Source organism: Ursus americanus, chromosome 1, assembly GCF_024610735.1.
Source record: "Ursus americanus isolate L20-20 chromosome 1, mUrsAme1.1.p, whole genome shotgun sequence".
Classification (NCBI taxonomy): Eukaryota; Metazoa; Chordata; class Mammalia; order Carnivora; family Ursidae; genus Ursus; species Ursus americanus.
The window spans coordinates 55,910,496-55,921,473 of NC_142127.1; the positions used below are offsets into that span (position 1 = coordinate 55,910,496).

Genomic DNA, 10,978 nt, shown 5'->3' on the forward strand with positions numbered 1-10,978 from the left:
GCATTAAATCCTGAGAACTTATCTTCTAATTGGAAGGTTGTACTTCAAATTAGTTTGGAAGTTTGACCAACATCTCCCCATTATTCTGATCTCCTAGCCCCTGGTAACCACCATTCTATTCTGTTCCTAAGAGTTTGGCTTTTTTTAGATTCCACATGTGGAATCTGGGTGGCTCAGTCGGTTGAGCAACTGCCTTCAGCTCAGGTCATGATCCCAGGGTCCTGGGATCGAGTCCTGCATCCGGCTCTCTCCTTCTGCCTGCTGCTCCCCCTGCTTGTGTTCTTTCTCTCTCTCTCTCTGGCATATAAATAAATAAAAAATCTTTTAAAAAAATCAACAAACCTTAGGGGTGCCTGGGTGGCACAGCGGTTGAGCGTCTGCCTTCAGCTCAGGGCGTGAGCGCGGCGTTATGGGATCGAGCCCCACATCAGGCTCCTCCGCTATGAGCCTGCTTCTTCCTCTCCCACTCCCCCTGCTTGTGTTCCCTCTCTCTCTGGCTGTCTCTATCTCTGTCGAATAAATAAATAAAATCTTTAAAAAAATAAAAATAAAAAAAAAATCAACAAACCTTAAAAAAAAAGATTCCATATGCGAGATCATACAGTATTTACCTTGCTCTGACTTTTTTCACTTAGCATAATGCCCTCAAGATCCAACCATTTCTCACAAATGGCAAGATTTCCTTCTTTTTCATGGCTAAATGATATTCCATGTATTTATATAATTTCTTTATCCATTCCTCCATTGACACTTTGGTTGTTTTCATAGCTTGGCTATTGTGCATACTGCTATAATAAACATGGGAGTGCAGACATCTCTTCAAGATTCTGCTTTCATTTCCTTTGGATATATACCCAGAAGTAGGATTGTTGGATCATATGGTGCCTCTATTTTTAATTTTTAAAGAAACCTCCATCTTGTTTTCCATAGTGGCTGCACTAATTTGTATTCCCAACAACAGTGCACAAGGATTCCCTTTTCTCAACATCCTTGCCAACTCTTGTTATCTATTGTCTTTTTGATGACAGCCATTCTAATAGGTGTGAGGTGATATCTCATTGTTTTGATTTGCATTTCTCTTACAATTAGTAGTGTTGAACATCTCTTCATGTACCTATTATATATCTGTACGTCTTCTTTGGAAAAATGCCTATTCAGTTCCTCTGCCTATTTATTAAGTGGATTTTTTTTTGCTATTGAGTTATATGATTGTGGGTTGGTTTTTGTTTGTTTGGTTGTTTTGGCTATATACTTTGAATATTAACCACTTTTCAGATAGATATATGCTTTACAAATATTTTCTCCCATTCTGTACGTTGTCTTTTCATTTCATTGATTGTTTGTTGTTGTTGTTGTTTTGCTGTGCAGAAGCTTTTTAAAAGTTTGATGTAGTCCCATGTATTGATTTTTTCTTTTGTTGCTTGTGCTTTTGCTGCCATATCCAAATTCATTGCTAAGACCAATGTCAAGGAGTTTTTTTCCTATGCTTTCTTTTGGAGTTTCATGGTTTCAGGTCTTATGTTTAAGCCTACAGCAACTATGAGTTAATTTTTGTGTGTGGTGTAAGATAAGGGTCCAATTTCATTTTTCTGCATGTGGTTATCCAGTTTTCCCAACACCATTTATTGAAAAGACTATTCTTTCCCTGTTGAGGCTTTTTAGCTTCCTTGTTAAGTATTAGTTGACCATGTAGATGGTGGTTTACTTCTGGGTCTCAAATCTATTCCAGTGGTCTATGTGTCTTATGATAGTGTCATACTGTTTTAATTGCTATAGCTTTGTAATATAGTTTGAAAGTGTGTTGCCTTTTTTCCTCAGGATTGTTTTGGGGTTTTGGGGGATTTGGGGGATTTGGGGTTTTGGGGTTTTGGGGGATTATATAAATTTTAAGATTTGGGGTTTTGGGGGATTATATAAATTTTAAGATTTTGTGTTTTTGTGAAAAAATTTTGGAATTTTGATAGGGATTGTATTACATCTATAGATGACTTTGGGTAGTATGAACATTTTAACAATATTCTTCCAATCCATGTACATGGATATCTCTCTACTTGTTTGTGTTTTCTTCAATGTCTTTCATCAAAGTCTTGTAGTTTTGAGAGTACAGATCTTTCACTTCCTTGGTTAAAATTGTTCCTGTTTTACTGGTTTTGATGCTATTATGAATGGACTTTTCTTTTTTAGATATTTTGTCATTAGTATTTAGAAACACAACTGATTACTGTATGTTGAGCTTATATGCTGCAACTTCACTGAATTCATTGATTAGTTAAGATTTTATTTATTTTTGAGAGAGAGAGAACATGTTGGGGGGGCAGAGGAAGAAGCAGACTTCCTGCTGAGCAGGGAGCCTGATGTAGGACTTGATCCCAGGACCCTGGGATCATGACCTGAGCCAGAGGCAGATTCTTAACAGTCTGAACCACCCAGGCATCCTCACTGATTAGTTCTAACAGGTTTTTTTGGTAGAGTCTTTAGGGATTTCTTTTATATATATATAAGATCATATCATCTACAAAGACAATTTTACTTCTTTCTTTCCGATTTAGATAACTTTTATTTCTTTATCTTGCCTGAATGCTCTAGTACTATGTTGAATAAGAGTGGTGAGAGTAGGGACCTTTGTCTTGTTCCTGATCTTAAAGGAAAAGTTTTCAACCCTTCACTGTTCGCATGATGTTAGCTGTGGTTCGTCATATATGGCCTTTATTATATTGAGGTATTTTCCTTCTATACCCAATTAGTTGAGTTTTTATCATGAAAGGATGTTGTATTTTTCCAAATGCCTTTTCTGCATCTACTGAGATGATCATATCGTTTTTATTTTTCATTCTATTAACGTGGTGTATCACATGTATTGATTTGGTATGTTGAACTGTCCTTGATTCCCGAGATATCTCATTTGATCATGATATACGTTCCTTCTAATGTGCTATTGAATTCAGTTTGCTAATATTCTGTTAAGAATTTTTGCATCGATATTCATTGGGAATATTGGCCTTTAGTTTTATAATCTTATATGTCTGTGGTATTAGAGTGATGCTAGTCTTGTGGAATGAGTTTGGAACTATTCCCTCACCCTTGACATTTTGGAAGAGTTTAAGAAGGATTTGGTTTTAATTCTTCCTTAAAAGTTTGGTAGAATTTAGCAGTGAAGCCATTATCTCCTGGACGTTTCCTTGTTGGAGGTTTTTGATTACAGATTCAATCTGTTTACTTGTTATTGACTGCTCAGATTTTCTCTTTCTTCATGATTCAGCCTTGGTATGTTCTGTTTCCAGAAATTTATCCATTTCTTCTAGATTATCCAGTTTGTTGGTTTATAATTGCTCAGAGTAGTCTCTATGATCTTTTGTATATCTGTGATATCGGTAGTAATGTCTCTTCTTTCACTTGATTTTGAGTCTTCTTTTTTCCTTAATCTAGCCAAAGATTTGTCAGCTTTTTTTTTTTTTTAAAGAGCTCTTAGTTTTGTTGATCTTTTCTATTGTTTTCTGGCCTCTATTTATTTCTGTTCTGTTCTTTGTTATTTTCTTCTTTCTCTTAACTTTGGGTTTAGTTTGTTCTTTTTTTAGTTCCTTAAGGTATAAAACTAGGTTGTTTGAGATCTTTCCTTCCTCTTAATCTGTGCATTTATCACTGTAAATGTCCTCTTAGAACTGCTTTTGCGGCATTCTATAGATTTTGGTATGTTGTGTTTCCATTTTCATTTGTTTCAGGATATTTTTTCATTTCCCTTTTGAGTTCTTCTTTGACTCGTTGGTTGTTCAGGAGATTCTTCTTTTCACTTTTAAAATCACTTTGTCTATCTGGGTTGATAGGTACATGGACAAAATGGGAGGGTGATTTGGCCATATCATCAGTAGCAATGGATCACAGGTAGACTTGGCTGAGGGTCCAAACAGGCTAAATCAAACAGGTGGTAGAACATGTAAACAAATAATATGGTTAAACAGAAAATCTAAGTTACTATTGCAATGTGATACCCCCCTGTCATAATTGGCTTCCACAGACTGGTTAGGCTTGAGAACATCTCGGTTGTGTAATATTAGCTTGAGAACATCTCAAGCTAATATTTGGTTAGTTTTCTGAATTTTCTTCTTCATGGTTGTCAGGCGGCTTGGGTAAATAATGTGGCTGAAGCCAAGGTACGTTTCCATCAAACCCAAGGAATAAATTCAAATTCATTTCTTTACAAACAAAACCTCGAGACCAAGGAACTGAAAGGAAGCTCTTTTGTTTAGAATGTATGCTCCAGGATAAAGAGTAATGTGCATTTTATTTAGAATCTCTCCACAGAATTCTATCTCCTAACTACATTTGGATTTGCAAAATTCGGAGAATACAACAGATAGACAGATCAGCTTGTGGAGAATTACAAGGTAGAAGTCTGTTTTTGTGCCCTCACACTCCGTTTCCTCCTAGTCTCCTCTGCCATGGTGCACACCACCTGCCATGAACCCCTTGCCTCAGTGCCAGCTACTCTTGTCCTTACCTGGTTGTTAACCAGTCCCCACCAGGGAACTGTCTCTTACCTAATGTTTTAGTTGATACCGACTTGAAGCATGGCCCCTTCTAGATGATGCTGTGTTTAGGACTCTTGACAAGAGATGTTTTTATGTTTGGAGAGTGGACCTTCAAAAAACAAACTTGTGGTCTTGTCTACTCTCTCCTCTGCTATCATCATAGCATTTAAGGAAAAGCCCAAAGAGGATCAAATGGGTTAAAAACAAAACAGAATAGAAATTTGATGACATATTAGATTCCATGCAAATATTTTTTTTGACAGATACTTATTGAGCATTTCTGTTGTTCTAGGTATTGATTTAGGCACCAGGGAAACATCAGTGAAGACACACAGGATCTTTGTCCTCAAGGACCTTGCAGTGTAGGAAGCTCAGAGAAAAAAGATGCAATACACAACACTGATCATGTGCCAGCTACCCTCCTAAAGATTTGATAATCTCATATAATTACCAGAAAAACACTGAGGTATTTACTACTAATTTCATTTTACTGAGGAAATTGACCTAGATACAGTAAATAACTTATCCAGAGTTACAAAGTTAATATGACTCAACCATGCCAACCCAACACCAAAAACAGGACTCTTAACCAACAGCGTTAGAATGTAGAGCCAAACTTGTATAACTCCAAAGCCTGTATTCTGGTTTCTGTGTCACACTGCCTAAAACAAATTCAATTTTGAATAGATGTAGAATTATAAACAAATTTACAAAACTGAAAGATTAAACATCTATTCACAATTTCAGGTATGTCTAAGTAGGCTCTACACTTGTGAATTCTCTTCATCATCAATCCGACTATAAGAAAGAATTGGTTGTGATTTGCTACTCTGAGGACCTAAGTTTCTGTCTCAGTCTATTTCATGTCATTAATGTTGATATATCATTCTGTTGTTGTATGTCTTTGTTTATTCCATGGGTTGGGCCTTGTGTGCTTGCATTTTATATGTAAATACACTATGTACTTTATATTTTCTCAGAAATACTATTGTAAAAAGCTCTGTGAATACTGTTCACATCATTATTCTAATAAATTTTCATGCATGTTGTTCCTCCATTTCCCCCTTCCTCTCCATTTTTTCTTATTTTCCTGTTTTGTTTTTTCTCTTGTACTTCTCATTTCCTGCATTCTACATAGTCTTGTTCTGTCTCTCCATGTTGGCTACTGTGCCCATTCAAGTAATACACTCCACAGCTACTACTTCTTCACTTCCCCTTTCCTTTGTTTTAACCATCTGTAAGCATGTAACCTTTTTTCTTTACTCCCCTAAAACTGCTGGTCCATGCTCATCCATGGAGTTTTCTTTATTCACTTAATGCCATCAAAAAAAAAATTATTTCAGTAGGAAAGAGCTGCTTCTACGCAATGCTATTTTTAAAAATTTTTTTGGTTTTATTTTAAAAGCAGCCCTAAAAGTAGTGTGGTAGTGGCAAAAGAATAGACACACCAATCAACAGAACAGAATAGCTGGCCCAGAAGCGGGCCCAGGAGAGTCAAGAACACAATATATTTTCAAGGAAGTATCAGAAATCAATGGAAGGAACAGATTATTCAGTAATGTTGAGAACATTTTGACATTTGAAAAAACCTATCATATCATCACCTCACATAACACACTAAAACTGCTTTTGGATTTAAGAATTAAGTAAATTCTTTTTTTTTTTTTTTAAGATTTTATTTATTTATTCGACAGAGATAGAGACAGCCAGCGAGAGAGGGAACACAAGCAGGGGGAGTGGGAGAGGAAGAAGCAGGCTCATAGCAGAGGAGCCTGATGTGGGGCTCGATCCCATAACACTGGGATCACGCCCCGAGCCGAAGGCAGACGCTTAACCGCTGTGCCACCCAGGCGCCCCGAATTAAGTAAATTCTTAAGTAAACATAAAACTGCAGAGGAGGATCAAAATTTAAGCTAAAGGAGAAGGATTTTTCTAAGCATTAAGGCAATGTGAGAAATCAAAAAGAGGATTGGTTAATGGATTTCACCATAAAAATGAACATACTAAGATGAACATACTAACAAAATTCATAAAAATAAAAAATATGCAACAAATGAATCACTAAATTCTACCTATGAAATAATAATACACTATGTTCATTAAAGTGATTTTAAATAATAAACAAACTAGGAACAACACTGCCATAAGTATGATAAAGGATTATTATGCTTATTATATAAAGAACTTCTACACACAAAAAAGAAAAAATGCTAAGACTCCAAAGGAGAAGTACACAAAAATAATAGCAGATAAGTTTACCAAGTGGAAACACAATGAATAATACTAAATTACTAAATTATTTTCAGCCTCACTGGCAGTTAAGAAATATAAAATAAACTGCTTTTGTTTAAAATTTGCAAAAGACTTTATAAATAACACCTGAAGCTGGAAAGACTGTCATGAAATGAGCACTCTAGCTTTTGATGGAAGCATAAATTTGCCTAACCTTCTGGGAAGCAATTCAACTATATCTATCAAAAGCCTTAAAAAATGGATAAACCCCAATCCAATATTTCCTATTTCAGGAATCTTGAGGATAGATGCTGTCACAATTAAGTGCAAAGACATTCACATTAGCATTGCTTATCATAGCATAAAGAAAGACCAAAAAGAAGGAATGGAATGAAATGTTTTGCCTAATAGTGTAATGGTTAAATTAGGATATCTATTTACAGAATATTAACACAGCTATTGGCTTACACTTAAAAAAAGGGGGGCGGGATTTGATAAAGGGAAAATTTTATGGCCATAAAAGTCAGGAAATAAAGTTGAATGCTAGTATAATCTTGTTAGGTAAAATACAAATGAAATGCATCAAATATGAACTGTATTTTCATCTGTTGATGAATTATGGACAGTTTTTGTTTTCTATATTTTTCTCTATTTCCTAGGGTGCTTTTTAAAAGCAATAGCTATACTTCTTTTTTAAGTTTAGACAATTTTTTTTTTTTTTTTGAGGGAGAGAGAGACAGGCAGAGGAAGAGGGAGAGAATCTTAAGCAGGCTCCACATCCAGTATAGAGTCTGACATGGGGCTCAATCTGACAACCCTGAGATCATGACCTGAGCCAACATCAAGAATCAGGACACTTAGCTGACTGAGCGTCCCAGAAACAGAATTTTAAATAATAAAGCAAGAAGGCACAGTGCACCATAATCATCACTCTGTCATGAGATAGTAGAAATTTCAGTTCAGGCTTCACTGTTTTGAGTTTACTAAAATTTTCCACATATGAATGTGCTTATTTCCCTGAACCTGTTGATTTTATAAATATATTTGATTGCTGTGATCCCTAGAAGTATGTAACATACTTCCCAAAATGCCACTTCTGCATTCTTTTAAATTACAGAAATCATAATTTGAAAGATGATCAGACAATGACTTTGAAAGGTTCATATACCAAATTTTTTATAAAAGATATTCTAGAATCTTGCAATCCAAAGTGGTTTATAGAATCTTGCAATCCAAAGTGGTATTATTATCAACATCTGGAAACTTGTTGGAAATGCAGAACCTCAGTTCCTACCCAACTTACTGAATCAGAATCTGCATTTTATTTTTTTTTTAATATTTTATTTATTTATTTGACAGAGAGAGAGACAGCCAGCGAGAGAGGGAACACAAGCAGGGGGAGTGAGAGAGGACGAAGCAGGCTCCCAGCAGAGGAGCCTGATGTGGGGCTTGATCCCAGAACACCAGGATCACGCCCCGAGCCAAAGGCAGACGCTGAACGACTGAGCCACCCAGGTGGCCCAGAATCTGCATTTTAATAACATCTCCAGTTAATTTATAGGCGTAGTTGGATTTGGTAATTACTGATCTAGAACACATACTCTAGTTCAAACTACATGTTTACAATGTAACTATGTTCCTCCCTTGAAGCTAAATCTATGTTCACATCCTAAGTACCAAAGAGATATCTCTGTGGTCTATGAGCTCTAAACATTTTCTTAGAACAAAAGCAGTCTCAGGGTGCCTGGGTGGCTCAGTCCGTTAAGTTCTGGACTCTTGATTTAAGCTCAGGTCATGATCTTAGGGTTGTGACATTGAGCCCTGCGTCGGGCTCTGGGCTTGGTGTGGAGTCTGCTTGTCCCCCTCTCTCTCCTCCCCTTGCTCACTCTAGTTCTCTCTCAAATAAATAAAATCTTTAAAAAAAAAATAAAGAACAAAAGCAGTCTCCAACTACTGAATGGGATATGTTCTAAAAATCTGTTGGTAGGTAAGTCAATTGTTCACAACTTGCAACATACAGTAATATTAATACTAACTAAATGTCTAGGTCACTCTACAGAGTAGATTGTTAGATAGTTAATCTACAATGTAGCTAAAGTGAGCCAAATTGCATGTTAATCATTGTTTTTGATGGGAAAAATTTGTTCCCAGTCCTAACAGAAGAGTCTAGGAAAGCCTGGTCCTGCCATCAATACAGCACTTCCACATAGATGTGACTGCGTAGACAACTGGTAGAGTTAATAGTCTGAGAGTGATGTAGATACAAGAATAAAATGGATAGAAAGACAGGAATGCCAAGGGTTGCTATTGACTCATTCATGTTGTCTCCCAGTCTTCATTTTTACTAAGAATAGACATTGGCAAGATTACTTATCTTCAGGGGTTTGGAGGAACCCTCATCCTGGGATTTCCAAAACAGGCATGGCTTCATCAGTACCAACCTATAACAAAAGTTATAACTGAATTGTCCATTAAGAGTATTTTCTTTGCTTGTCCATTCTTAAAATGTAGTTTTGTCCTACACAAAATAATTTGTTTGAAATAGATCTGAAGAGAGGGATGTAAGCAAATTTCAGTGTACACTTTTTTCATGAGGTATTTAAACCATGATGTTATATTCTCCATATTTCAGACATTATGACTTCATTGAGATTTACTTTCTATAACATTTTGAAAATAAAAAAGGTACATTGATTTATACTTTTTAAATTATACTCCCCCAGATTTTCTTATATATTCTTATTTCATCTTCAGAATTCTTGTTGCAACAGATATTTCAGGATATAAGAATAAACTTGGTAGGCATTTTATACTTAGAAGTGCTTTTAAAACACCCATTTTAGTAGAAAAATTAGAAAATAAACATAAGAAAATTATAATGATCTATTAATTCCATATCTAACTTACTAAAGTTCTGCAAATAGCTATTTTTATCTTTAAAAATGGATTATAATATTCCTATAGTTTTGGAGACTGCTTTTCACTCAACAATGTATCATGCATATCTTTTTTTTTTTTTTTTTTTTTTTTTTTTTTAAAGATTTTATTTATTTATTCGACAGAGATAGAGACAGCCAGCGAGAGAGGGAACACAAGCAGGGGGAATGGGAGAGGAAGAAGCAGGCTCACAGCGGAGGAGCCTGATGTGGGGCTCGATCCCATAACGCCGGGATCACGCCCTGAGCCGAAGGCAGACGCTTTAACGACTGCGCCACCCAGGCGCCCCCATGCATATCTTTTTAATAGACTTCTACCAACTTCACTAGATAAAGTTCTATAACATTTTCAATGGTATAATATTCTTAAAGAATACATTTATTAAAACATTTGGGTTGTTTTCAATTTTTTGTTCTTATGAACATTTATAACTAAATGTTTTCAAGACTAGACCCTTTTTATTAAATAATCAAAGTAATTAAAGTGGAAGTAAACTTCCAAAGATAGCTAAGTTATGATCCGTTGTAGTGGAAGGCTATTTAATAAGGAGTGTGGTTTGTTAACCATTACATTTTATTTAATCATGGTCACAAATGAGCTTTAATGTTTATTGTTCACTTCTTTTCCAGTTTTTCCAACTATTTTTTTGTTAGATACTTTTTGATTCCCGTATCACGGTAATTCTCTTCCTTCCGGACCTGGCAAAAACTGGGTATTTCTTGTGCTCATTTTGATTTGTCACATAAAGGTTTGTGATCATCAGAATACTTTTGGGTAGATTTTACACATTAGATGGAACAGCTTTGTGGATACACTAAGTGTCTAACGGGAAATCTAAAGATGGGGGTAAATACTGTAACTAGTAAAATGAAAATATCAATTGAAAATAAAGGTATATTCTTTTTTATATACATATTTTGCTTATATGTTGAACTGTCACCCAAATGTACTTAACTTCATTGGACAAGGTATAAGTCTTTCCCAATTTCCAATTTTGGCAATTCTAAATTCCAGGTAGCCATTTTGGAGCTGCTATTATTTATAGCACAGTATGATTAATTTTGTTATTTTAAATACAGCTAAATTTGTTCTAATATGCTTTCCCCAGTCCAAAACATATTCACCTTTTAAGTCTTAAAAATGGACTTCTTGGTAGGATCAAAAGAATCCTACCACTGCCTATTGTGGTAAGAACCTAACAATTTCAGACAATGTAGGATTTAAAAGAAACCCTGAATTTCTGTGCCAAACCTGTGGGTAGAATGGGGGGCTATTGACAGAGA

The 10,978-nt window shown here is 35.5% G+C and overlaps 1 protein-coding gene across 4 annotated transcripts in view; it reads right to left on the reverse strand.

Moving 5' to 3' along the window:
• Positions 1-9,197, reverse strand: part of CCDC141 (coiled-coil domain containing 141) — a 202,173-nt gene extending 192,976 nt beyond the window's left edge. For all 4 annotated transcript variants that reach the window (XM_087861825.1, XM_087861823.1, XM_087861817.1 and 1 more), the window contains exon 1: positions 343-9,197. The gene's annotated coding sequence lies outside the window, so the exon portion shown is untranslated. The remainder of the gene's footprint in view (positions 1-342) is intronic.
• Between the last annotated feature and the right edge of the window lie 1,781 nt (positions 9,198-10,978).